General features: G+C 44.3%; 1 long non-coding RNA gene across 1 annotated transcript; it reads right to left on the bottom strand.

Moving 5' to 3' along the window:
- Positions 1-7,936: 7,936 nt before the first annotated feature.
- LOC126996267 (uncharacterized) lies at positions 7,937-13,908 on the bottom strand. The gene is made up of 3 exons (XR_007751126.1): positions 13,369-13,908; positions 9,194-9,373; positions 7,937-8,546 (listed from the first exon to the last, which is right to left on the bottom strand). It is a non-coding gene; the product is annotated as an uncharacterized LOC126996267 (long non-coding RNA).
- Positions 13,909-22,168: the final 8,260 nt, after the last annotated feature.

Raw genomic sequence — 22,168 nt, 5'->3', positions numbered from 1 at the left:
CCTCATTTTCCACAGCTTGGTCGGTCATAAATCCCGCCAGGCGAGGCAGCCGAGGTCAAGGGGTCAAAAGGCACGTGTTTATTATTATTATTATTATTATTATTATTATTATTATTATTATTATTATTATTATTATTATTATTATTATTATTATTATTATTATTATTATTATTATTATTATTATTATTATTATTATCATTATTATTATTATTATCATTACTGGAGTTGTTGTAAAGATCGTTTCATTCATTTTTTAGTTTTGTTTTCCTTATTGTTTCTTTCACATATTTGTCTATCTCTATCTATCTTTATATTTATCGGTCTATCTTCCTTTTAACAATATTATCCTTTGGTCTTTTTTTGTGTTGACTTCACTATGTTATTTTTGTACTTATTGTTATACTTATTTATCCACTTATTTATGTATTTATTCATTTTTTCGTTAAGTTAGCTCGTTAATTACCTAGCTATATAATTACTCCGTCAACCATTTACCAATCTCCACATGACAGCATTTCTCACACGTACAGAGGCAGCGAGCGGCGGACGAGGAGAGCCATTTTGAGGGGGTTAGCGGAGGGGAGACAGACGGGGCAGCCTCACACCTCACACCTGCTCTCCCTCCCTCCCTCCCTCCCTCCGTGATGCAGTGTTTCGGCGCCACACAGACACGCTGCTTCGGCCGGGTAAGTACTTGAGGCTCTGTTCTGTTCTGTACCGTGCTTCTAAAGACTGCGGCAGGAAGGTTGAGGGCGGACCGCTGCTGTGCGGAGGTAAAGGGTGAAAGGAAAGATTGGTTATAGCGGTAACAGTGGTTGTTGTCGTGCAGAAGATGTTGTAGTAATAGCCATGGTGGTTGTGGTGGTAGGAATCGTAGAGTTGTGTTGTTGATGTTAGCTTTTCTGCCTGCCTCGGTCCACACAAGGCTGCATGTACCCAAGATATTTCTACCTCCAAAGATCTCGCCTGTACCCGCCACACCACCGTTGCTGCGTCGCTCCAAGAAAATCCTCCCCAGCCTCCAGGATGCCATACCCGTTGTCCCTGGAACAGCTTGACAGGCCCAGTACCTATAACTTTTTCACCAGCATGACTGAGCCTGTTATCGACGTCTGGTGTCTTAAGACAAAGGGGGGAGGCGAAGAGATGAAAGGGAATAAGGAAAAGAGCATATATGAAGGGGCAGTATAAAGGGAAGATTCAGTTAGAGGAAGGTGATAAAGGGTTTCACTTATGTTGTCGAAAGACACTGTTAAAAGAGAGGGGGGGGGAAGATTGCTCCCTCTTGCACGAGGGAGCACGGGCCTTTGCCAAAGGCGGCCCGTAGCAGGGAGCCGACAGACCGACTCTATCGGCGATCAAAATCTAGCCGACCAAGTCGGTCTGTCGACGAGGACTGGCGTGTCTCTGTTAGAAGAGAGATTAGCTTAGAGAAGTTATATTAGAAAAGTTATTAGCACGCAGAGGTAATGAATGTTGAAAGCTGAAGAAGGTGAAGAAGAGAAGGAAGGAAAACAAAAATGCGATGGCAGGGAAGGAGAATAAAAGTTAAGACAAAAGACTGGAGGAAAAAACAATAAGAGAAAAAAAAAGAGAAAAATGGACAAAAAGCACGAAGTAATGAAAAAAAAGAAAAAAGGCAAGACGAGATGGCAGGAGACTAATATTTATGAAAAAGGACTGAAGGAAGAACTATAACTGAGAAGAAAAAGAGCAAAAGAGAAAAGTGAAAGAGGACAAAAAACACGAAGTAAAAGAAAACAAAAAGTAACACGAAATAAAAGAGAAAGGCAGAGCTAGCCAGTGAGCCACACGCCCACACCACACGCCCAAACCACACGCCAGGACCAGCGAGGGTGTGGAACATGAACCACAGTGATCCATCACAAACCAGTACGATCCCGAAACCTTCCCTGCTCGATAAACACACTAACTCTGATACACGTGTTTGCCATTACAGTGTCTCCGTACTCTGTGGCTGGCTCTGAGGGAACCTGAAGTGCGTGTTGGGCACTTATATATTATAGGAGCGCCTCTTAAGCTTTTTTCTGCGCCTTAAGTGCCGCCCATGTCGAGAGTTGGAACCTAAATCACGACTGACGGATCCCACGCGTGATTCTGATCCTCGCACGCGATGACGTCATGAACAGCACTTACTTGTACCCATATCTCGGCCACAACCTTTCGAACAGTCGTAGTAATAGCAGTTAGAGGGGCAGTAACAGTAGCAGAAGTAGTAGTAATAATAGTAGTGGTGGTAATTATAGAGAAGCACGAGCATGTGATGGGCAAGAAAGCTCGCGGCGAGGGGGAGTAATAACGCGCGGGCAAGGCAGGAAAAGCTCCCCCGCCAGGCCACGTCAGCGATGCTGCCGGAGAGTGACATTCCCGCGATGGGCGAGCACCCGCCGCCGCCACCACGCCACCCTGCCGCCATCCTGCCGCCACCCTGCCGCCACCCTGCCATCACCCAGCCGCCGCCCTGCCATCACCCTGCCATCATCCATCCCTCGCTCCATCTCCTACTCTGCCAGATATCGAAATACCAACTTCCCTCTCCACATCCCCTGCAACCACCCTGCCACTCATCCATCACTCTAATCCACTTCGTCACACAGCCACCTCATCATCTTCCACCCTGCCAAGCATTCACACACCTACCCCCTCTCCACTACCACTGCCACCCTGCTATCACTTCACCCATCCACCCTATCCTCCGCATCCCCTACATTCACCCATCCACTCACCCACCCACCCTGTTTTCCACTTTCCATGCCTCTTACTACCCTTCCACTTTTCCACCCACCCTGTCACATTAGCCACCTCCCCCTGTGACCCTTCCACCTTTTAACCCTTCCACCAAAACCTTCACCCCACCTCCTCCCGCCATTCTCAACCACCCCCTCCCTTCCACCACACTGGCACTCACTCCCCAACCCCACCCTGCCTCCCACTCCTTTCCCTCTTCCGTCAACTGCCACCACCTCTTCCGCCATGCCTCCCCCCTTCCCCTCCCCTCCCTCCCCTGCCGGAGCCGCCTGCATGTTCCCTGAATGATGAATATTCCTGGAAAATGTTGTAAAAATGTGCAAACCATCTGGGGCCTTGCTTGTGTGTGTGTGTGTGTGTGTGTGTGTGTGTGTGTGTGTGTGTGTGTGTGTGTGTTGCTTTCGGCACTTAAATTTGATTGCACGCTCACTCTGTTTATATATTACTGTTCCATAAGTAGAATATTATTATTATTATTATTATTATTATTATTATTATTATTATTATTATTATTAGTAGTAGTAGTAGTAGTAGTAGTAGTAGTAGTAGTAGTATTGGAACCACTATTGCTCATATCATTTGTTCTCTCTGTGTGTGCAGATTTTTGGTTCTTGCCTTTTTTGTTGTAAATATTATTGTTGTTGTTTTATAATCACGTACATTTTATATTCCCTGAAGCTCTCGTCGGTGTTTGTGTGTTGGCGAGAGAGAGAGAGAGAGAGAGAGAGAGAGAGAGAGAGAGAGAGAGAGAGAGAGAGAGAGAGAGAGAGATTGTGGTAATTAATAGCGGCATTTACATCCGATGTGCAGGAGCATTGGAGGGATGTAGTAACAAACGTAACGGGAAGGAAAGTGAAGAGTGGCGGAAGTAAGAACAGCGACGCGCACGTGAGGACGAGCGGGGAGAGGGAGGAAGAGGCGATTATTAGCACGCGAGGGTGGTGAGTGTTGGAAGCTGACGAGGGAGAAGGCAAAGAGGTGAAAGAAGGAGAATGAGAACACGATGAGACGGAAGGAGAGTAATAGTTAAGAGAAAGAATTAGAGGAAAAGCTGTAACGAAAAAGAGGAAAAGATATAAAAGAAAAGAGGAAAAAAGAAGAGAACTAAAAGAAAAAAGGAAGAACTGAAAACACGAAATGAAATAAACGTTATTTTTTGAGCTCCAAACCCGACTCTAAACGTCGGTTTACTGGTATCCGGCGAGGCGATGCAGTGCGGGCATTGGGACGAGTTTTTTTTTTTTCCTCGAACCGAGTCGTCCGCCATTGGAACAACTTTCCCTTCACGAGTAATTAACGCGAAAACGATTAAATCCTTTAAAAATCGCATCGACCATTGCTTTATTGCGACAGGAGTGAACTGAATGTTCCTTGATCTTATCTGTGGGCCGGCACAGCAGCAGCTTCGTCACTACCAACAAACTCTCTCTTGCCCGCTCTGCAACGCTTTTATCTTTCCACCGGCCAGTTCGCGAAGCCTGGCAGCGCAGGGCTTTATCCACCGAAATTGGAGCGGTCTGTTTTTTTGTTTTTGTTTTTTTGTTTTGTTTTGTTTTTTACAACAGCTCAAGGGCACACACACACACACACACACACACACACACACACACACACACACACACACAAATAATAATAAAAAAAGCCCGCTACTCGCTGCTCCCAAAAAGAATCAAAAGAGGTGGCCGAAAGAAAGGTCAGTTTCGGGAGGAGAGGTGTCCTGATACCCTCCTTTTGAAAGAGTTCAAGTCGTAGGTGTGTGTGTGTGTTTGTGTGTGTGTGTGTGTGTGTGTGTGTGTGTGTGTGTGTGTGTGTGTGTGTGTGTGTGTGTGTGTGTGTGTGTGTGTGTGTGTGTGTAATAGCAAGCTATCTGGGAACAGGCTATCAGACAGACAGACAGACAGACAGACAGACAGACAAAGCTAAACAGACAAACATGCAAACAAAAACAAAGAAACAAGAAAACTGACAGAGAGAGAGAGAGAGAGAGAGAGAGAGAGAGAGAGATTTGGGCATTTCAGTCTCTTTAAAAACACACCTGTACACGGGCCGTTAATTAACCCTCCTCACCTGCGCTCCGCCTGACCGCCGGACTCGGGAACGAAACAGTGCGGAATTAAATCGCCCGACAGACTCAGGAGCAGCGAGGGGGCGGGCGAGGGGAAGGGAAAAAAAACTAAAAACGCGCAGCACAAAGACAGCATTAGAAGCTACGAGGGGAAGGGAAAGAGGAGCGCCGATGGTGGAAGGGAAACTAACCTGCTGTGGTGCATTTAGGTGGTGGTGATTTAGGACAGGAAGATAAATAGAAACAGTGGTGGTGGTGATGGTGGTAGTAGTTGTGGTGGTGGTAGTAGTACCTTGTTATAGTAGTAGTGGTAATAGTAGTAGTTGTAGTTGTGGTGGTAGTAGTAGTAGCAGCAATATTAGTTGTAGTAAAAGTAGTAGTAGTCGTCAACCTTCCCTTCTCTTCCCTTCCCTTCCCTTCCCTTCCCTTCCTCCTTTCTTCCTTCCCCTTCCCCTAACTCAACCTTCCCTTCTCTTCTCATCCCTTCCCTTCCTCCTTTCTTCTTGCCCCTTCCCCGAAGTCAACCTTCTCTTCTCTTCTCTTCCCTTCCCTTCCTCCTTTCTTCCTTCCCCATCCCCTAACTCAGCCCTCCCTACCCCTCTCTTCTCTTCCCTTCCCTTCTTCCTTTCTTCCTTTTTCTTCCCGTAACTCAACCTTCCCTTCCCTTCTCTTCCCTTCTCTTCTCTTCCTCCTTTCTCCCTTTCCCATCCCTTAACTCAACCTTCCCTTCGTCCCTTCCCTTCCTTTCCCTTCCCTTCCCTTCCCTTCCCTTCCTCCTTTCTTCCTTCTCCTTCCCCTAACTCAACCTTCCCATCCGCCTTCCTTTCTTTCTGGTAGAATTTAACATCAAAGAGCGCTACTTCTAGTGCCAAATGCTTTGGGGAAAATCTTCAAGTGTTTGCCCCGTCTGGAAAAAATCCTGGATACGCCAATTGTGCCAATGTGAGAAACGAATAAACTATAAGCTGCCTAATACTATATTATGTATGAGATTGTAACACTTATGTCTATGTAACCAGTCACAGTCTTAGTCAGGAAAGCAGGGCATGTCAGTATTGAGTGGCTAGTTACACTAAGGTCTTTCCAGTTTCACTTTGCGCTAAAGTAACATGTGAGACATGTCATGTTACTTAAGACAAGGAATCCCTTTGTCTCCTATAGATGATGGTACCCGACGCTAGTATAAGCAGCTTCAAAATGCTCAGTTTTGCACCAAATGGAGAATATTATGAAGTTTTGGTCGAATCGTGATCAAAGTTAGCGTTGACCTTTTAGAATAGCAAACTATCATTATATTATTGAAGAAATGAGTTCCAGGAAAGCATGGAACCCTAATTGAGTGCTGAAAGCATCCGGTTACTTAGCATGTTGGAGGTGTCAAGAAACCTACTTAAATGTGCGTATCACCCAAGTGTCTGGTCATATTCTTGCTGATCAGCCTCCAACGCCCCGGAAACACTGTTTGATAACTCTGTAAATCATATTATAAGGGAGTTATAATATGAGCCGGACGGTCCCATTGCGTGCCGGCAATAACTGTCCCAATCCGTCTATAAAAATTACGGGTGAAAAGTGGGACTCGCCAATTCAATGTAGGACACTGAACCAGGTGAATCTCGAAAAGTAGCATCGATAGGCCGTTGTACTGTTCAAAGTTGAGTTCAGCATGCAAAACTACCTTAAACCTGTGAATTTGCGTTTGAAGCGTTGGGTTTTGCTTGGTAAAGCCCAAATGTTACTTAGGGGAGGTGACACTCGATACCGGAAAAGTCAGGTAAAAGTACCTTCAAACACGTTTTATTTTTAATAGCTCCCATGATATGCTTCGTTAGTGCATTACCCGCATCATATCTGAGAATCAGTTTAAAATACCGAATAATAATGGTTTTATCGCTTCCTACCGTTTTTTTTTTTTTTCTGCAAGTGGTAAAATATGTCAGGTGAGGTCATTGTGACTTAAGTACGTCTTTTCTGGTAGCTCCAGTTTTTTCGCAATTTTGACGACTCGGTAATCATTAAACGCGCAGTGCTTGCGACATCATAATTAATCGAGTTCCGTCGTTCTAGGTTGCTTAGTTTTTGCACAATTGGGAAATAAAAGTTCGGACCGTCTGAGTTTGCACCGTCTTTTGTTATTTTATTACTTATACGTCAGATTAAAGTACTAACCACACCTAATCTATTGTTGATAGACCCTCAAACTATAGCGCAATGGTCTTCCCAGGGGCTGCTGTAGTTGTTGAGATATAGGAGGCGGTCCCAGACTTGCCGATACGAAATTTGGACATAAGTCAACTGGTAAGGCCCGCGACGCAGTCTTCAGCGCTCAGGTCTGCCAGGGTGTCTGTACGTGAGAATGAAAACTCAAAGGAAAGGAAACCCAACCCTCAACACTACTCTGTACACTTGATAACCCACAGTACTTCACAAGTGTCCTCAGCCTAACATGAAAAAAAGTCCCTTTTCTATAAAAGGAGTGAAGAAACTTTTTATAACATTTGGAGAATAATTTGCACCAAGATAACTTATTTTAGCTTTATTGATATAGGAAAATATCTTTGACAGGTGGAGAATGATACATTGAGCTGGATGATCAGATTTTTCATCATCTGCCACAAATTTATTTGGTCCCTTATTACAAAATAACATTTGAGTCAAATGCATTAGGCGGTTTATAAAGATAAATTTATTGGATGAATAAAATGAGGTAAAAAAGCCATTACTTAATATGAAGAGTAAACCATATAATTCCTCAAGCTTCAGCCTATCAAGCAAACAATTTTGAAACACACACAGAGGCACCAGCGGGTCCACTGAAAGCCCAGTAAAACATTGAGGCACCAGCGGGTCCACTGGAGGCCCAGTAAAACACTGAGGCACCAGCGGGTTCACTGAAGGCCCAGTAAAACACTAAGACACCAGCGGGTCCACTGATGGGCCAGTAAAATATTGAGGCACCAGCGGGTCCACTGAAGGCCCAGTAAAACATTGAGGCACCAGCGAGTCCACTGAAGGCCCAGTAAAACATTGAGGCACCAGCGGGTCCACTGAAGGCCCAGTAAAACACTGAGGCACCAACGGGTCCACTGAAGGCCCAGTAAAACATTGAGGCACCAGCGGGTCCACTGAAGGCCCAGTAAAACACTGAGGCACCAACGGGTCCACTGAAGGCCCAGTAAAACATTGAGGCACCAGCGGGTCCACTGAAGGCCCAGTAAAACATTGAGGCACCAGGGAGTCCACTGAAGGCCCAGTAAAACATTGAGGCACCAGCGGGTCCACTGAAGGCCCAGTAAAACATTGAGGCACCAGCGGGTCCACTGAAGGCCCAGTAAAACATTGAGGCACCAGCGGGTCCACTGAAGGCCCAGTAAAACATGCTGCAGAGGCCACTTAGACAAGTGAGATCGACGGTTAGATACATTATCACATTTTTCCGCCGTGGAACACACACACCCTGCCTGCTGCTGCTCCTCCCTTGCCAGACACACACACTGAAGTCCTAGAAAAAGAATCACCCTCAGGCACGTTGTTCACGGCAGAGAAGTCGTACGCCTGGCCACTGGTGGTGCTGCTCACCTCGGGGGACCCCTCCTCGCCGGAACACTTCTTGATGATATCCATCCAGGGCCTTCTCGTACACGGCCTCGTTGTCGTGGTGCTGCAGTCCTCAGTCTTGTCCAGTCCGCCGCACTCCTCAGTCATCGGCAGTCTGAGAAGATGAACACATTTATAACCCTTTGCTGGTGAATATTAACGAGCTATGTTAAACTACAATACTGCCACTGGTATGACACACAAATAACTGATGCATGCAGGAAGCGGTTCGAGTGGGGCATCACCTCAATGGGTTTTACTGTGTCTTCCTGAAACAATAATGAATGAATGAGTAAGGAATTTATGTTAAGATAAATGTCCTCAGAACTGAGAATTGAACTCTAGCCTTTACATTACTTTATTAGCTCCTCATAATTCAAAGTACCCATCCATCAAACACATTCCAGCAGCCAACAAGTTATAACCCTGTTCACTACCACTGCCTCCATCACCGTATTGTGTAACAGCACTGGCCTGCCGTCTGTGGCTGTGGCCTTCCACCTGGTGCCGCCTTTTCATACCTGCTCAACAAAGACCTGTGTATCTACACTCAGCAATACATTCATTATGATGCAATGATGCTACAGGACTGAAGATACTGAAGACAGTTTATTCTGATGATCAATTTATTCTTTTCTTTGTCTTATAAGCATTAGTTTACTGTTGCACTTTGTGCTTGAGTTTTGAAGTGAAGAAAGAATACATCACTGAATGGTTGAGCATCACATTATAAAATGTAAGAAAACATCCTCATGAACTTACCTCTCTATCTAGTTTAATGAGTTCCAGAAGAGGTTGTACAATGCCAGCCTTAATGACTAAGTCTCTGAGTTTGGGGCCATCGCCAGCAGTGTTTCCCGGCGCCCACACGGCTTGCTCTGCATGCCACGTTGGTGTGCGGCGAGCGGAGCAGCTTGACGAGCGACACGACAGCGCCCGAGGCTGTTGGGGAGGCAAACACCGTGGATTACATGGAGGAACAAACTTCAAACTAAAAACACATGTTCATACAACGTAAAAACAAAGATTCTGTCAAGAAGCGACACCCTTTTCTACCTCCTTCTCTTCATCTTAGGACTTTCTGTTCCCCTTCACGTTTTTCAACCCGAGACCCTCACAGAATGAAAGATACAACTCAGGGCTGGATGCCACAATTTTTTTTTTTTTCAACAAAGGAGGCAGCTCAAGGGCACACAAAAAGAGAAAACAATAATAAAAAAAAGCCCGCTACTCGTCGCTCCTAAAAAAGAAACGAAAGAGGTGCCCGAAAACAAGATCAAATACGGGAGGAGAGGTGTCCTGATACCCTCCTCTTGAAAAAGTTCAAGTCGTAGGCAGGAGGAAATACAGATGAAGGAAGATTGTTCCAGAGTTTACCAGCGTGAGGGATGAAAGAGTGAAGATGCTGGTTAACTATTGCATAAGGGGTTTGGACAGTATAGGGATGAGCATGAGTAGAAAGCCGAGTGCAGCGGGGCAGCGGGAGGGGGGGAGGCATGCAGTTAGCAAGTTCAGAAGAGCAGTCAGCGTGGAAATATCGATAGAAGATAGAAAGAGAGGCAACATTGCGGCGGAATTTGAAAGGTAGAAGACTATCAGTATGAGGAGGAGAGCTGATGAGACGAAGAGCCTCAGCCTCCACTCTGTCCAGAAGAGCTGTGTGAGTGGAGCCCCCCCACACATAAGATGCATACTCCATACGAGGGCGGACAAGGCCCCTGTATATGGACAGCAACTGTGCAGGGGAGAAGAACTGGCGGAGACGGTACAGAACGCCCAGCCTCGAGGAAGCTGATTTAGTAAGAGATGAGATATGAAGTTTCCAGTTGAGATTTTGAGTTAAGGATAGACCGAGGATGTTTAGTGTTGAGGAAGGTGATAGCTGGGTGTTGTCTAAGAATAGGGGACAGTTGTTTGGAAGATTGTGTCGAGTGGATAGGTGGAGAAACTGTGTTTTTGAGGCGTTGAAGGACACTAGGTTCCTCTTGCCCCAATCGGAAATAATAGTAAGGTCTGAGGCTAGGCGTTCCGCAGCCTCCAGCCTTGAGTCGTTAAGTTCCTGTAGGGTGGGTCTTCTATTAAAAGAAGTTGAGTAATGCAGAGTGGAATCATCGGCGTAGGAATGGAATCGGACAGTTCGTTTTGGAAAGAAGATCATCAATGAACAACAGAAAAAGAGTGGGAGATAGGACAGAACCCTGTGGGACACCACTGTTAATAGATTTAGGGGAAGAACAGTGACCGTCTACCACGGCAGAAATAGAACGGTCAGAAAGGAAACTGGAGATAAAGGTACAGAGAGAAGGATAGAAACCGTAGGAGGGTAGTTTGGAAAGCAAAGATTTGTGCCAGACCCTATCAAAAGCTTTTGATATGTTTAGCGCAATAGCAAAGGTTTCACCGAAACGGCTAAGAGAGGATGACCAAGAGTCAGTTAAGAAGGCTAGGAGATCACCAGTAGAACGCCCCTTGCGGAACCCATACTGGCGTCAGATAGAAGGTCAGAAGTGGAAAGGTGCTTTTGAATCTTCCGGTTAAGGATTGATTCAAAAGCTTTAGATAGACAAGAAAGTAAAGCTATAGAACGGTAGTTTGAGGGATTGGAGCGGTCACCCTTCTTAGGCACAGGCTGTATGAAGGCATACTTCCAGCAAGAAGGAAAGGTAGATGTTGACAGGCAGAGGCGAAAGAGTTTGACCAGGCAGGGTGACAGCACGGAGGCACAGTTTTTAAGGACAATAGGAGGCACTCCATCAGATCCATAAGCCTTCTGAGGATTGAGGCCAGAGAGGGCATAGAAGACATCATTTTGAAGAATCTTTATAACAGGCATAAAGGAGTCAGAGGGGGGATGAGTAGGAGGAATATGCCCAGAATCGTCCAGAGTGGAGTTTTTAGAAAAAGTTTGAGAGAAGAGTTCAGCCTTAGAGATAGATGAGACGGCAGTGTTGCCGTCAGGACTGAGGAGTGGAGGGAAAGATGAAGAAGTGAAGTTGGAGGAGATGTTTTTGGCTAGATGCCAGAAGTCACGGGAAGAGTTAGAGAAATCAAGGTTTTGGCATTTTCTATTAATGAAAGAATTTTTGGTTAGTCGGAGAATAGATTTGGCACGATTTCGGGCAGAAATGTAAAGTTCATAATTAGCATTAGTTTGAAGGCTCTGGTACCTTTTGTGAGCTGCCTCTCTATCATTGACAGCACGAGAACAAGTGTGATTAAACCAAGGCTTTTTAGCGTGAGGAGTAGAGAAAAAACGAGGAATGTATGCCTCCATTCCAGAGACACTCACCTCTGTGATGCGCTGAGCACACACAGAGGGGTCTCTATCCTGGAAGCAATAATCATTCCACGGGAAATCGGAAAAGTACATCCTCAGGTCGTCCCATCGAGCTGAAGCAAAATGCCAGAAGCATCGCCTCTTCGGTGGGTCCAGAGGGTGTACAGGAGCGATAGGACAGGATGCAGAAATAAGATTGTGATCGGAGGAGCCCAACGGAGAGAACAGTTTGACAGAATAAGCAGAAGGGTTTGAGGTAAGGAAGAGGTTTAGAATGTTGGGCCGGTCTCCAAGACGGTCGGGAATACGTGTAGGGTGCTGGACCAACTGCTCTAGGTCGTTGAGGATAGCAAAGTTGTAGGCTTGTTCACCAGGATGGTCAGTGAGAAGCCAAAGCTGGTGGTGAACATTGAAATCTCCTAGGATGGAGATTTCAGCGAAGGGAGAGTGGGTCAAGATGTGCTCCACTTTAGAATTCAAATAGTCAAAGAATTTTACATAGTTGGTAGAGTTAGGTGAGAGATAAACAGCACAGATGTATTTAGTAATAGAATGACAATGAAGTCTTAGCCAGATGGTAGAAAATTCAGAAGAGTCAAGGTTGTGGGCACGAGAGCAAGTGATGTCGTTTCGCACGTAGGCGCAACATCCAGCTTTGGATTGAAATTTACGATAGAGATAGTAGGAGGGAACAGAGTAGAGATTGCTGTCAGTAGCCTCAGAAACCTGTGTTTCGGTAAGGAAGAGAAGGTGAGGTTTAGAGGAGGAGAGATGATGTTCCACAGAATGAAAATTAGAGCGAAGACCGCGAATGTTGCAGAAATTGAGAAGAAAGAGGTTCGACGAGTTATCAAGACACCTCTTGGGTCGGCAGCCAGAAGAGGAGTCCTCCCTGGGGGAGTTTGTGGTCCCCCCCCCCCCAGGCGGGGACTCCGAGGCTTGATATAGGTGCGCCATTTTGAAATTTTAATTTTGGGAGAAGGTGTATATGTTGTGTGAATGTAGTGTGGTGTGGATAAAGAGAGGATCTGTCTTTAGAGAGCATGCTGAACTATTCTCTGGTTTTGGTGAGAAAATAGGGAAACGGTTAGTGAGGACATGGGAAGGGTCTTTGAAGGGCTTCAGCTCCCTTCTCACCTCCCATATATACCTCACCGGGAGTGGCTTGCGCCCGTTCGGTAGGTGTCTTCCTACCTTCTCCAGCCGAATGCTTAACCTTGCTATTATTTCTGAATTGGACAGATGGAACAGTGTAAAACGTGCAGGGCGGGGCTGCGGCAGGGCGCTTGTCAGCCATCAGAAATGATCAGATGACGCGCAGGTGCACAAGTTCGTCGTGAAGTAATCCTACACGTAACAGTAATGGTCGCCAGTTTGTACAAACCATTTGGCATTCGTATCTAGAACATTTTCCTTACTTCACATTGGCACAATAAGAATTCAGTTTACTTATAAACTAAAGGAGGCAGCTAAAGAGCAAAACAAATTAATAAGTGAACACAATTGCTGCTCCTGTGGATATAATAGCTACATGTCAAAAGAATGACCAGTTTCAGTTTGAGACGTCTTGGTGTTCCTCTCTTGAAAGTTTCATTTATAAAGAGGATAAATAGACATCCTGAACCCTGGCCTCTGGTTACAGCACTCAGGCCACACTCACTTGTCTGCCCTCTCCAGGAGGCGTACAAGGGGGTGCACCAGGCCGGCATCCGGGGTGGCATCTAGGGGCGGGCTGAGAGCATCTTGCGTGCAGCTTGTGTGGCCACCGGCTGGGTGCTGCTGTCGTTACTCGGGATGCCGTTGATATTTTCCTCCACACACAGTTTGGGGACCTAAAACAGTACACATATATTATAACCTGTTCAAGCTTATAATTTCACAGCCTCCCAGGAGTTTTAGTATATAGAACCCAAACTATAAAAGCCCTTGAAAGTTATTCAACAGTTTCCATTATTCTTATGTACTCTAATTTTGTTAATTATCCCATCTTCCTGTTTGTACATACATGCAATGCAGCTGTTCCTGGAGAACAAACCATTACGCAGTGAACACCAGATAAGGGGCCAAAGGCAGCACTTTGAAATGAAGTGAAAATGGTCATGACTTCAGGAAAGCACCGGGAAACAGTTTTCTTTTGATCATCACTGTGTTCCTCTTGCCTTTGACCAACAGGATTGATGCTGAGGGTGAGCAGCAACTCCTCTTCCTTGCATGGTAAGGAAAAAGGGAACAAAGCCTCAACACACACCAGCCAAACACTGTGTGGTATATAATGTGGTATAATACAAGATGGCGCCACTATAAACACTCGCCTGCGGCAGAACGGACTGGGCCGACCATCAGGCCCCACCTCGAAGAAGATTTTGGCCGACCATCAAGCCCCACCGGGAAGAAGCCTACCGGCGCAATAGGCCGCAACATAAAAATAAAAAATAAAATCTGTTATGAGGAACACATGCATCAAAGACAACCAAGGCCAGTGTCACACATTCACGATCTTGATTCCCGACGCCTCCCGACGTCAGGCCACACGCCGACAGTTTTGGATTTTTCAAAACACTCTGCTCCCTCCCCGACATCTGTCACCCGTCGGCAGTAAACCACGGCCGTCGGATGTCCATCTCAGCAACGCCTTAACAACTTCCTTCCCATCGTTGTTCCCTACCTCTTATTTTCTTGATCCATTTTTCCCTTCACTCCTTCACCTTATCTTTCCTTCAACTTGCGTGAATATTCTTTATTTGGCTGGCTTCAGTGTTCGTCACCACTCTTCCTTTTCTTCTTGGCATGTTCCCTCTCTCTCTTACTCTTTCGCTTTCTCTCCTTCCCCTTGAGTGATATTAAAGGAGGAGGAGGAGGAGGAGGAGGAGGAGAGAGAGAGAGAGAGAGAGAGAGAGAGAGAGAGAGAGAGAGAGAGAGAGAGAGAGAGAGAGAGAGAGAGAGAGAGAGAGAGAGAGAGAGAGAGAGAGAGAGAGAGAGAGAGAGAGAGAGAGAGAGAGAGAGAGAGAATATCAAACGCTCAGAAATTTTATTGTATCTCATTTTCTTTCACTTTTTACCTTCAACAGAAATCACTTAATTGATAGAAAATTAATTATTGCCAACAGTAACTCGTTCATTTGCTAATTTGCTTTTGTTATTTCCTCATCATTCTCGTGTCTCTTAATGGATTACAGCGTCGAAGTTTAATTTACAAAGCATTTAATTAATCTTCTTTCTCTTATTTTATTTGTTTCATTGATAACACTAATTCCTAGCGTAATCGAGAGCAAGGGATTTAACAACCTTCTTGAACTAATAATTTATCTTTGTCTGAACTTTTATCTTTTCCTTTTCTTCTTCTTATCTTTCCTTCTTATCGTTGTTAGGTTACCGTTTTTATTTCTTTTTAGTTTCCCATTTCCACGAACCAGAGGGTGAGTCACTGATCGTCATATTAGTTTAATTCCACAAGTTTTTTTTTTCTTTTTTTTCCGCGAGTGTCAGTCCTCCTTTACTCATGTATTTTATTTATCTTTTTGTATTTCTCTCATTCTTGGGCTAACAATTACATCCTTTTTTCCTCATCTCTATTTCATCCGCACCAGCCAGAGAGTGAGTCATTGATCGTCTTCACAGTTTAATTTCATATCTGTTCTTTTCCTGCGTGAGTTTCAGTCCTTCTTTTTCATCTCTCACATTTCCACGGAGCCGAAAAACTTGTATCATATTAAGTCTAATTCAATAACTCCACATCCTTCCTCGAGAATTTTGTTTTCTTCTCTAACGTTTTTGTTAAGTCCCTCCTGATATTCTTTTGCTCTTTCTTTTTTACTTGTTTCAGTCTTTTCTATTACAGGTTTTTATCTACAGAATTTTCAGAATTCGAAAGTCAGACAGTACATTATTCATCTCTTTACATATTTCTTTTTTTCGTTGCTTCAAATTCTTCATTAAATTATTGAGCTCTATTTCACTTCCACTAAGGTAAGACCCATTGGTTACAGTAACAGATGAATTTTATAGTCCTTTTGTCCCCTGAAATTTCTCCATTATTTGCTCATATAATTTGTTCACGTTCGTTGGGTAGTTATCTTTTACATCTTCCTTTTCATGAGTCTTAGTCTTTTACAGTTTCGATCTTTTCCAATCTTTCACGAGTTTCAACATCAATAATTTCTTCCTTTTTTTCTCATTGGCTGTTTACGTCCTCCTCATATAGTTTTTTTTTTAAATCTTTCTTTTCATGAGTTCCACCATGCCCTTCCACTGTTTGCATCTTTATCCTATTTCCACAAAACCAAAAATAATTGATCAGATTTGCACTTCAATTTCATACCTGCACATTTCTCCCCTGTTGAGTGTGTCTCCCTTTTTTTCTTTTCTTTTTTTTTGGTATTCTAATTTAGATTTGCGTAATTTCCGTTTCCTTTCCAGTTTTCATCTGCAGTTGTTCACCTTTTTCTTTCTTCGCTTGTCCTCCTTTTCCATCATCTAAATATTTTTTATATTAATCTTTTCTATCTCACTTTCTCTCTTCCATCTCATTTTTTCTCATCAACCTGTATTATTAATCACTTATTTTTTTTTTTATTCTTTATTTTGTATATTCTATCTTCCACACTTTGGGTTTGTTTTCCCTGATGCATCTTTTCAATCTTTCATCTGTTTTGATTTCTTTTCTCTCTAACTTTTTATGTCAATCACCTTTTCTTCCTCGTTCTCACTTTTTTTTCCTCGTTGTCATCTTACACTCTTCCATTTTTTATCATTAACGTTTCTTGACATTCAGTTTTATCATTTGTATTTAAAATCTCTTGTTTACTTTCATTTTTTTCCACACCTTTAGAGCGGCAAGTGAGAAAAACACATGTGGTCTAAGTCTCATTATAAAGTGGTTGTTTACGTAAAGAAAAAAAAATACAGAGCCAGTTGGCGTGATTTTGCATTCTCTCTCCCTCTCTATTTCAATCTGCCTGGCGAGTGAATTTACGTATGATTGTATGTATGTCTGAATGTATGTATGTATGTATGTATGTATGTATGACTGTATGAGCGTTTATGCATGACCGTTTATGTATTCCCTGACTGGATGATGGAGTGGAAAGATACACACTGATGCGTAAACTGTACACACGACCTTATAATTATATGTACATTGTTTTTGTATGGTGTGTGTATATGTGTGTGTGTGTGTGTGTGTGTGTGGCGTGATCCAGAGAGCAGGAAAGAGCAACACATTTTTACACATGCATGAGGGAGGAGGGACAACACACCTTCACGCCCCGCAACACACCCGCACCAACACACCCGCACCAACACACCACCGCAGACAACCAACACAAAAAGACACTCCCGCGCCGCTACGTCCTCCGCGCCTCGCTTCCCACACGCCCCGCCGTGGACCAGAGCTGAGGTTGAAAGACGTGGGCGGGGGAAGTGCAGGAGGCGTGGGTGAGGGAAGGGCAGGAGGAGGTGGAGGAGGAGGAGGAGGAGGATAGATCAAAGCACGTGGACGTCGGAACACTGAGTGGGCAATGATGGCGCCTTCGGGAGGAGGAATAGGAGGAGGAGGAGGAGGTGGTGTAGGATTCCAACGATAAACAGGAAAAGGATGGGGTATAGGAGACGAAGCAGGAAGAGGATAAGGAAGGAAAAAAAAAAAAAAAAAAAGAACTATGAGATCAAAGTAGCAAATGAGGCGAAAAGTAATCCTAAGGGCTTCTTTCAGATGTATAGAACAAAAACACGGGAGAAAATTGGACCGCTGAAAACAAACACAGGGGAGCTAGTAGAAAATTACGAAAATATGAGCACATTGTTGAACGACTACTTCCTTTCAGTGTTCACACAGGAGGATCGAACGACTATACCGGAAAGAGTTCAAGTGTACGAGGGCGGGGATGGCGATAAATTGAGGGATATAATCATTACCAGGCAAGTAGTTCAGGATGAGATAGATAAGCTTAAGAAGAACAAGTCGCCAGGTCCTGACGGGATATTTCCGAGGGTATTAAAGGAGTTAGGTGATATAATCAGTGACCCACTAACCGACATCTTTAAGATGTCGGTAAATACTGGCTATGTGCCGAGCCTATGGAAAGTAGCTAATGTGACGCCGATTTTTAAAAAGGGGGACAGGTCAGTTGCTTCAAACTATCGCCCAATTAGCTTAACATCGGTTATAGGGAAGATGCTAGAGTCCATAATAGCCAGGAGCATTCGGGAGCATTTAGAGAAACATAGCTTAATTCACGACTCGCAGCATGGGTTCACAAAAGGTAGGTCATGCCTCACCAATCTCTTGTCCTTCTACAATAAAGTATTTGAGGCGGTTGACAGAGATGAAAATTATGATGTAATCTATCTTGATTTTAGTAAAGCGTTTGACAAAGTTCCTCACCAACGACTGTTGCTTAAATTACAGGCTCATGGAGTAGAGGGTAAAGTTTTGAACTGGGTCAAGGCGTGGCTTAGCAATAGGAAGCAAAGAGTGCAAATCAATGGTAAAAGATCTGACTGGGGATGTGTTACGAGTAGGGTCCCACAAGGTTCGGTATTAGGTCCACTTTTGTTTATTATTTATATCAATGACTTAGACACAGGAATTAGTAGTGATGTTAGTAAATTTGCAGATGATACCAAGATCGGTAGAGTAATTGAGTCGGATCAGGACGCTAGTATTCTCCAAGGTGAACTCAACAGATTATATGACTGGGCGGATAAATGGCAGATGGAGTTCAATGTAGGGAAGTGCAGTATTCTGAGTGTAGGTAGGAACAACCCCTCACATAACTATTGCTTAAATGACACTCTCATAAGTAGGTCTGGGTGCGAGAGGGATTTAGGGGTCTTAGTGAGCTCTGATCTCCGTCCAAGGGCACAATGCATTCAAGCTAGAAATCGAGCTAATAGGGTACTGGGATTTATTTCAAGGAGCGTAAGCAACAGAAGCCCTGAAGTCTTCCTCAAACTATATTTAGCATTAGTTAGACCTCATCTTGACTATGCGGTTCAGTTCTGGTCACCCTACTATAGAATGGATATCAAAATGTTAGAATCGGTGCAGAGGAGGATGACTAAGATGATTCAGGGGTTGAGAAACTTGCCATACGAGGAAAGACTCAAACAGTTAAACTTGCATTCTCTAGAAAGGCGAAGGGTGCGTGGAGACATGATCGAGGTTTATAAATGGATGAAGGGCTTTAATAAGGGAGACATTCATAAGGTTTTGTTGGTAAGAGAACCGGGTAGGACACGAAGTAACGGGTTTAAACTGGATAAATTCAGATTCAACAGGGACATAGGCAAAAACTGGTTTACTAACAGGGTGGTGGATGAGTGGAATAGGCTTAGCAGTCATGTGGTGAGTGCCAATACAATTGTCACATTCAAAAATAGACTAGATAAATTCATGAACAACGATATTAGGTGGGGTTAGATTCACGGGAGCTTAGGGTCAAAGGAGCTGCCTCGTACAGGCCTACCGGCCTCTTGCAGACTCCTGCGTTCTTATGTTCTTATGTTAAGTGAAGGATTCAAAGGAAGAGGAGGGCGTATAGGACCCAAAGGGTATTCTCAAACCACCTTTCAACTCCTATTTTCTTAAGAGCGTGACATCAGGGACTCTATTTTCATCCCTCGCGGCGACTTTCAACAATGCCTCGGCTTCTTTACTAGTCTGGGAGGCGTCCTGAAGGCCACTCGTCCCCCTGATGGCGTTGGGGAGCACTAGACACGCCGCCAGAAGTACCCAGAGGCACCAGGTTCTTGCCCCCTCGCGTCCCAGCAGATGGTGAAGCCCCAGCAGGAGCAGCGGGAGGCCTGGCGTTCCTTGGGTGGACGTTTGGGCCCGGCTCGGCTGGGGGTCGTTTTGGAGCTCGGCTGGAGCCTCTTCTGGGGGAAAGGAACGGGGATCAAGGGCACGCAGCGCTGGGAAAAGGAAGGATTAAAGTTATTGAGACGATCAAAATGGAAAAAGCTTGAAGATAATTGATAAGGCAATACGGTTGATCTTAGATACGAACAAAGAATGATCATGAGGATGTAACATTTATGGAGGATCGATTTTATGATATTCTATTTTCATGCGAAGATCTTAGGCTGGGGTCACACATTGCTGATTTAGCGTCCCGCTGGGTCCCAACCTAGAAAATTTTAAGAACGGGGTCAGTCTTGATCGACAACATCCCGTCTCATACCAACATGTCCCCACGGCGACAGACCCCCGACTCCCCACAAAAAAAAGTCGGAGTCAGGCGTGGGTCTGCCTGCATCAGGCAGGGGTCAGCCGCCGGCGGTATTGCACGAGAAGTCCCGCTTGACAGGGCCAAACAGGACCTAGGAGGAACCCCGTCTGACGGGGACTGCTGATGATCCGACGTTGCCACGTGGCGCACAATTTCTACGGTTATTTCATGCCATTTTCATCCCGCCTGACGCCGCCAGATGCAGGCTCACTCCGCTTGGCTGTGTCTGACCCTGCCTGCCGCCGCTAGGTGGGGATCCCACGCCCCAGCCATTTTTACTGCCGACCATGGCCACGATGCCACACGTTTTGTGCCGTTTTCACTGATCGGGACCGAACGGGACGCTAAATCGGCTGTGTGTGAGCCCAGCTTTATACAACTTTCCTCTCACAAAAGGAACAAAAAAAAAAAAAAAATTGATAGCGGTAGAAATAGGTCACACGGAGAACAACAGAAGACAAAGGTTGAAAATAAGAAACGGGAAAGACACGCAAAGGAGAGAAAAGTAAAATCTGTAAGATGAAGGAAGGAAAACAACAGAAAGAAAGCAAAGAAAGGATAAGGAACTCAGAACAAGAGAAGAAAGAAATGTAAGAGAAGTAGCACACTTAAAGACAAAAACTCGGTAAAAGACAAGAGATAGAGCGCTAAAGGCAGAGAAGGGGAATATAATTTTGTAACTTAAAAGAATGTTCAGAAAAAAGAATATTTCATATTAAAAGCAAAAGTTGAACAAGAGATTCAGAACCAGAGAAGGAAGAGCAGAAGCAGCAAACACAAAGATGATAACGTGATGGAAGACGAGAGAGATAAAGCTCAGGCCAGAGAACAAAAGAGGATCAGGAGGGGTGGAAGGCGCGGAAGTCAAGTCAAATAAAGAGGATCAGAGGAACGAGGCGCCGAAGAGGAATAACCTAAAACGGATTTGGGAATGAGCCGTCTAAGAGGAATTCAATAAAAGGCGATTGAGGATACAACACGACCAAATAGGATGGGATAAAAGGGATTAGAGGAATGGGATAACGAGGAGGAGGAGGAGGGGGTGGAGGAGGAGGAGTACAGTCAAGGGAATTGGGGAAAGAAGCAAGGGAGGAGAAGGACAAAAGGGAAGGAAAATAATGAGGAAGAAAAGAGCCATAGGGAATAAAGAGAGAGAGAGAGAGAGAGATAGAGAAGAGAGAGAGATTTCCTTGAGAGAGAGAGAGAGAGAGAGAGAGAGAGAGAGAGAGAGAAAAAGAAAATAGAGAGAGAGAGAGAGAGAGAGAGAGAGGACTATAAGTAAAATGAGAGAAAGCAGAACGACGGAGAGGTGATCAGAACTAATGTGGTAAGGCGAGAGAGAGAGAGAGAGAGAGAGGAAATTTACTTAAAACAGATAAGAGGAAGACAACCACAATTAAAACAATTACGAAGAAAGAAGAAATATACGAAGGAAAAAGTATACAAACAAAAATACGAGATGAATAAAACACGAAAAAAAAGAGAATATGAGAACAAAAGTAGAAAACGAAAGAAAAAGAATTGTTAAAGGAAAGCATAACCAAAGGAAGACAAATTGAAAGAACTGACAAAAAAAAAAGGGGAAAACAAGACATCAAAACAAAACATTACAACTAAGACGATAACCTCTTTTACTACTAAAACACACACACACACACACACACACACATAGCCCGGTAGCTTACACGGCCCGGTAGTTCAGTGGATTGAGCGTCTGACCCACAATCAGAAGGACCGAGGTTCGACTTCCCGGCCGGGTGAAGATAAGTTGGGTTTATTTTCATTCACGTATAGCCCCTGTTCACCAAGCAGTGAGTAGGTACGCGACGTAAGGCAAGGAGTTGTGACGATTAATGTTCATGGAGAGAGAGAGAGAGAGAGAGAGAGAGAGAGAGAATGTACTCTACTCCATTTTACTTCATGTCACTCCCGCAAAGTCCTTCTCATCACTCTATTTTTTTCCTTTTCACTTTTCCACCTCTTTTTTACTCCTCTCGTCTCTCTCTCTCTCTCTCTCTCTCTCTCTCTCTCTCTCTCTCTCTCTCTCTCTCTCTCCAAGCATCGTGACAGTCAATGAACGTCGTTTTTCGACTTAGAAACAGCTGTTCGTCGTGTGGTGTAATTAAGGCGAGGTTATTATTGTTGTAATTATTATTATTATCATTATTATTATTATTATTATTATTATTATTATTATTATTATTATTATTATTATTATTATTATTATTATTA

Source organism: Eriocheir sinensis, chromosome 1 (genome assembly GCF_024679095.1).
Source record: "Eriocheir sinensis breed Jianghai 21 chromosome 1, ASM2467909v1, whole genome shotgun sequence".
Lineage (NCBI taxonomy): Eukaryota > Metazoa > Arthropoda > Malacostraca > Decapoda > Varunidae > Eriocheir > Eriocheir sinensis.
This window is presented reverse-complemented; position numbering and strand designations above follow the sequence as displayed.